Source organism: Vicia villosa, linkage group LG3, assembly GCF_029867415.1.
Source record: "Vicia villosa cultivar HV-30 ecotype Madison, WI linkage group LG3, Vvil1.0, whole genome shotgun sequence".
NCBI lineage: Eukaryota > Viridiplantae > Streptophyta > Magnoliopsida > Fabales > Fabaceae > Vicia > Vicia villosa.
In genome coordinates, this window is record NC_081182.1 from 60,864,535 (window position 1) to 60,872,027 (window position 7,493).

Genomic DNA, 7,493 nt, shown 5'->3' on the forward strand with positions numbered 1-7,493 from the left:
TCTGGGTAAGGGGGTAGGTTATACAAAGGGAAGGTGTTAGCACCCTTTGTATCCATGGTTATCCATGGGCTCTTAAGTTTGCTTAGCTCAATTGTTTGTCGATCATTTTTCAATTGCTCTGAAATTGCTCATATGTGGTTTCAAATACCTTTGTAATTTGAATTTTGTAATGATCCGTGTGTGGATGTATACAAAATGCTTGTTTATCTTTCGAAAGATGTTTTGAAAAGAACGTTAACTTTGTAATAACCCGTGTTTGGATGTATACAAAGTATTGTCTTTTTTTGAAAGTTTTGAAAAATCAACAGTGTATGAGAATTTTGTTTGTTTTGATTTGAGCAAGCAAACTAGGAGGTCTACCCTGAGTTGTAAGGTCTTTATCCTGTTTCCTTTAAAAATCTATCCTTTCACCGGATATAAAAGCAAGGTTCGATTTTGTACTCAAAATAGTAGAATTTGACTTTGATTTTGAAAGAATGAAAAGGATTACCTGAAGAGGTGCAAGTGTGATTGTGATTGGATTCAGATATTTATCTTTGAAGTTAGTGATCTAACGGTTCAATTTTATCTTTGACATACACGCAGTTTATATTTGCTGGAAAGTAAAATGCAGAAATGTAAAGTGCGGAAAGTAAATCTACGCTATTACATCGATTATGCAGGAAATATAAACTAGCCTATTTACATGAATTTGACATCCTATACATTTATCTAGAAATTTTAAATTGCAAGAAAAATAAAAGGCATGTTTTTGGATTTTTTATGATTTATTTTAATTATAATTAATGCATGATTAATTAAATTAAAATGAAGAAAAAGATGAAAATTGATTTAAACCTAGAAATTAAGCTTAAAATATGTACAAAATATTTGTCAATTAATTTTAAAACAAAACTAATTTTTTTGGAATTTTTGAAATTGATTTGAGATTGATTTAAGCTAATTAAAACATAATTATGCAAATAATTATACAAATAATTAAAACTTAAAAAGAAAATTATTCAAAATATGTACAAAATTAGTTTATAATATATAAACAATATTTAATATAAAGAACAATTTTTTTGATGATTTTTGATTGGTTAGAATAATTAAAAGGCAAATATATAAATATATACTAATTAATTATACAAAATATTGAAATTTTGAAGAAAGATAAAATATTTTTATTTCAGAAAATAGTATATTATTTTAGAAGTCTAAAAATATTTTTTGTGTATTTTTTGGATTTTTAAAACTATTTTTAATTAATTTAACAAAGAAATTAAAAAAAAATAGAAAATAAAATAGAAAATAAAAGGATACTGATCCTGTGTGGTAATTGGTGAGGGAGCATGGTGTGCATGCGTGGTCTGGATCATTGGATGATTCATTAAATGAAATCAGAGGGTCCAGAAATTGAGGCACGTGGTAGAAGATAGACCTGCAAGGCACAGAATCAGAAAGAATTTAAAAAAAGTACGCGCGCTGACTGTCCACTAAGGTGGAGACACCTCATCGTCTTCAACCTTCAGACAAGGGCTTTTACAGCGCTTTTATGAAACAAGCGCTGTAGTTGATGAACCTCAAACCTGCAAAATTACGAATAGGGTCAAACAAGCATAGAAATCAGGCGCGATGGTACCATTGGATTCGTCTTGTTCCACTGAATGTAACCCTGCCCTTAATTTGTTTTAATTTTGGCCCTAATGAAGAACCCTAATTTTGAGCTAAGTAAACCCTAAAATGGTATAGGCTACGAACGTCCATTAAAATCCAATTGAAGCTCCAGAAACGACCAGAGCTTCAAACCAAACACAATTATGCATCTACATCTTGTTAAATGTGCGTGAGTTATGAGATATAAGTTGGTTTTAGTTTGAACAAACCGTGGCTTTATATAGCTCGATTCAGTGAAGTTTATGAGTTGGAAATGATTGGAATTGATTCAGTGTAGCTCAGAGATGATGTTTGAATGTTTATTTTATATTGAAATGGACTGAAACTTAAAATTCGAATTTCAAGTTTCTTTGAAAATTACAAGTGGTTACAAGTATGCTATATGCTTAGGGATGCTTCTGAACTCGTCTCTCTCTCTTTGCTGAACTATGATAGCTTATTTATAAGCTATGTGTGCTTAGAATTGAAGCTAACTTGCAGCTAGTTGCCTTTGTTGAAAACTTGGTTTTTAAATATTAAAAACCTTGAATTTTTGACCAAGTCTTGACTCCATTCAATGCCCTTGCCTTGTGCACCAATCCTCTGCAGAAAATTGAAGGTTCCTCGGGTGAGTCATGCTTGATTTGTAAGCTACCATTTATCCATGCATTTTCCTTTTAATTTTAATCTTAAAGTAAGATAAAATCATGCCAAAAATGGATAAAAATGATATGGGCTTAGTCTTGGTCGTGGGAGGCCCATAGTAACATGGAAATGATGTTTGAATGCTGAAAACTTGGCCCCATTTGGAAAAAATACCATTTTGAACAATGTTGGTTTCATGCATTTTCCAAAATTTAGCCAACTTCAACAAGGTGTAAATCCTTCAATTTTTGTCATATGAAGGAGATCTTGCACTTTTTGGAAACCTCAAAGAGTCCTCTAACCAATGCCTTTGGTCTCATGTCAAAATGATTTTTGAAGCTCCTTGTGTGTCCTTTTGAAAAAAGTGTCTTTTTGTTGACTTTGAAAATGACCTGTAATGTCTTTGATCATATTTTTCAAATGGTGAATCCAATGACCATGGGATCAATGGCATTTGAAAGATAATTGAATTTCCTTCAAAACAAGCTTTGGTTTGAATTTTTTGGATGAAGGATGAGAGAGTTATGATCAGTCAAAGTTGAGTTGACTTTTCAGGCAAAAACCCTAATTTTGAATCTTAGGGTTTTGTTGATTTTTGATCTTTCCTTGATGAATTATGATCATCCAATGATCAAATGATGAATCCTTTGACAAAATATGGACTTTGACAAAAAATTTCATTTTTGACTGTCTGTTGACTTTTTTGGTCAAACGGGTCGTCTGTTGACTGTTTGAGCTGCTGACGGTGCGTCTGAGTGAATTGAAGTTTGAAAATTTGTATGATGGTACTTTGAGATATATGGATGTGTATGAAATCCATTTGAGCTCTCAAAAACTTGTTGCTCCTGTAAAAACAAGAAAAAACCCTGATTAGGGACTGTTTGTGTAGGAGACAGTTAAGCGTACCTGATTTTTGTGCAGTGCTGAGTTTCTGCTAATCGCGTGATATTCAGAAGACTTCTAACACAAAAATCTTGGAAATTTGAATTGTGAAAGATTGATTTGATTGATGGTACAAAACACTGTGAATTGTACTGCCAGCAGTTTGGCTGTCAACTGACTGTTCAGGTATTGATGCAGCAGTTAGAGTGAAAAATCAACAGTCAAAGTTAATTTTCTTTTTTGTTGTTTTTTGTTTTTGTTTTATGTGAAAAATGAAAGTTTATTTACATGACTTGTTAGAAAAAACACAGACATAATAAATAACTAATATTTACGGTATGCGGGCAAAATTACTGATAATAACCCTGAAAATCATTTAATGCACAGAAATAGGAATATTTGACTGGCAGAAAACACACAAAATATTATCTTAGTAATTAAGCAATATTATGACAAATAGTACAACATTTAATACTGACAGTACAAATATCACATACTATATTGAACAGTACGACGAATAAACGGTACATTTAAGAAATGAGAAATACGACAAATTTTAAGAATGACGATTGATAACCCATGCTATGAACAATAACATGTAGATGATTGGGAGCATAACCATTGCAGGTCCACACTCCTCAGGACTATGCAGGCAGAAAAAAGTCATGATCACCGTAGCAATGGTGATGACTGCAAGAAACAGTGTCTCTATCCACTTTGCCATTCTTGTCAGGGAAGAAGAGAAAATAGATATGAGATAGGAATTTGAAAGATGAGTTGGAATTTGATGTGAGATTTTATGGAAGAAAATGAGAGGTATTTATAGAATGGAAAGAAGGAAAGAGACGTTGGGGAATGATGTGATTCCGTACAAAAGGAAAATTTGAGTGGAAGTAAGATTTGAAAGAAAGTGTATGATAGTGTTGGAAAAAGAGAGATTTGATTTTTGAAAAAGAGATTTGAAAAGATTTTTGCAAATAATGGAATATAGTACAAAAATTAGTGGGAAACAAAAGATAATAATAATCTACTTGTTACCAGTACAGTCTGAGTTTCCTGATTCTGCGCCTGCAAAAAGATTTAACTCTGCACCAATTGTGTCAGTACCATTTATTTGTAAATAAATAAATAGCATGTGTGAAGTAATAAACAGTATTTGGTGTTTGCGTAAGAATAAATTCAACTGCAAGCCAAATTACTGTATAAGAAAGATTCTAAAAATTAAGTATTTCATATGTCAGGATATTTGTTGAAATAAAAATCCATGATTATATGAGACCCTTAATTTTCAGATTGGAGTTTTCTTGAAAAATATGTGGGCAAATTTTGGGGTATAACAGTTGCCCCTATTCAATCTTCTTAAACCTGAAGAGATTGTCTGAAATCTGAAGGTAGAAGATGATTGAATATTTAGATGCCCTGAAAATTTGCACTTACCTTGATCAGAAGAGATGTTGGAAGTTGCATTTGAATGTCGTCTGCGAAATGTTGTTGGCAGATTGAAACATTACCTGAGATGGGCTTTCAGATGCCACCTGGTAAATGGGTGGAGGGTTTGTTCATCAGAATGAATCCATTGATTATATCTTGATGAAGGATTTGAAAGTCTTTGTGTTGACTGTTTCGGAACCGTCCAAGGTTACCGCTTTAAGTCTTGGAAGATAATCGTTATGGAACTTGTCCAAAGTTTTTCCGATTTAGATTTTGGGAAGTTGATCATTGTGGAACCGTCTGAGGTATCGCTTTAGATCTGCAATGTTAGATCGTTCTGGAACCGTCTGAGGTATCGCTTTAGATCTGCAACGTTAGATCGTTTTGGAACCGTCGGAGGTATCGCTTTAGATCTGTGATGCTAGATCATTTTGGAACCGTCTGAGGTATCGCTTTAGATCTGTGATGCTAGATCGTTTTGGAACCGTCTGAGGTATCGCTTTAGATCTGCGATGTCTGTTTTTGAGTTAGTAAGTGATCAGAATGAATCTTCGGCTTGATTATATCTGAGAGAACCGTTCATGGAATTCAGGTGAACACGGCATGTGATTGAGAACATCTTTGTTGAAGATATCTGCCTACCTGAAAAATCAAGTTAGTGATATGCAATGTTTATGATGTATGTAAATGTGAGATATTCCCGGAGAAATATGCATGTTATGTTGTGCATGATGTATGATGTATGATGCATGATGTATGATGTATGAATATGAATATGTGAATGTATGAATGTATGAATGTATGAATGTGATGTCAAGCTTCTAATTGGAAAAATAAATTCCCACTAGTCAGCTGGACATGAATGTATTGTGATCGTTGATGATCTTTTGTCTTGCTTGAGTACCCTCGTCTGGGGAAATTCTTTGAGAACCCGGGTATCCCGTTGAAGGATCTTTGACTACTGCTTGGGGAACCAAAGGTAACTGGAAGTTCTGATGCCCTTTCAAATGGGAATGAGGAAGATGCATAATCCTCCGATGCACTATCTGACCAAGTCCGGGTGTGGGGATCACACCTTCTGAAGATAGTAATTTGGAACAACCCTGCTGGGGAACAAGACTTCTTTTGAAGAGAAAATCTTTTTGAGGAATTTGCTGAGAAATGCGTTTCTCTTGGTGATTTCCTTCTGATGGAATGATGTCCAGCTGGCTGGGACATTTCCTGAATGCTATTCCTGTTTTTCCTGGTAAACATCAATCATATTCAAATGCATATGTTCATTCAAAATTATCATTGGGATGCTTACGTATTTAAACAGAAGAAATGAAAATAGTGATTTTTGAAAGAGCTGCATTGAAAAGAGCCATGATAGGCGGGTTAGCACAGGGAGACAACAATCCTAGAAGTAGGAAACTGTCAGAAAGTTTTGAAAAATATTTATGAAGATAAATAGCTATGTGAAAACAATCCAGTCAAGTTTCAACTCTGCTATTGCCAATCTGTCTTCGAGCATCTCATCCCTCACTTGTTGGAAGAAAGTGATTAGACTGATCGGTGTCTTTGAGGTGTTGAATCTTGATGGTGAGTAGGCAGCTGAACGGAACACAGTTGTATGCTTCATTCCCTAACTTTTGCCTAGGCCGCCCTTTCAGGTTTTCAGCCTACCGGGATTGTAGTTGTTTAGTCTCTAATTTTTGCCTGGACCGCCCTTTCGGGTTTTCAATCCACCGAGACGCTCATTTTTGCCTAAGTTGCCCTTTCAGGTTTTCAACTTAGCGAGCTGTGTTTTTTTTTTTTTTTAAGAGAAGTATTTTTTGACTATGTCAGCATTCACAGGATGTGGGAAATCCTCGCCATCCATGGTGGTAAGCAACATGGCGCCGCCGGAGAATATTTTCTTGATTATGAATGGTCCCTCGTAGGTGGGAGTCCATTTGCCTCTGGGATCACCTTGTGGTAAGATGATGCGTTTGACAACCAAGCCACCAGTTTGGTATGCTTGACTTTTGACTTTTTTGTTGAAGGCTTTGATCATGCGCTTTTGGTATAGCTGACCATGACAAATAGCTGCGAGCCTTTTCTCATCAATCAAGTTTATCTGGTCCAACCGTGTTTGAATCCAATCGTCTTCGTCTAGATTGGCTTCTTTCATAATCCTTAGGGAAGGAATCTGAATTTCAATTGGAAGAACTGCCTCCATACCATAGACTAAGGAAAATGGAGTTGCCCCTGTTGAAGTACGCGCAGATGTGCGATAACCATGAAGAGAAAAAGGCAACATCTCATGCCAGTCTTTGTAGGTTACTGTCATTTTTTGTATGATTTTCTTGATGTTCTTGTTGGCAGCTTCCACCGCGCCGTTCATCTTTGGTCGATATGGAGAAGAATTATGATGCTTGATTTTGAACTGTGTGCAAAGTTCAGTAATCATTCTGTTTAGATTTGTGCCATTGTCCGTGATAATCCGTTCAGGGATTCCGTACCGACAAATGAGATTGTATTTGATGAACCGGGCCACCACATTCTTGGTAACAGAAGCAAATGAAGCTGCTTCTACCCACTTTGTGAAGTAGTCAATAGCGACCAGGATAAAGCGATGTCCGTTGGAGGCAGTAGGTTTGATTTCTCCAATCATATCAATACCCCACATTGCAAAAGGCCAAGGAGCCGTCAGGACGCTTAATGGAACTGGAGGTACATGTACTTTGTCAGCATATATCTGGCATTTGTGACATGTTCGGGAGTAATGATGGCAGTCTGTTTCCATGGTAGACCAGTAATAACCTGCTCTCAGGATCTTTTTAGCCATTGTATGTCCACTGGAATGAGTACCGAAGGCACCATTGTGTATTTCTTCCATGATCTGTTCTGCTTCCTTCTTGTTTACACAGCGAAGT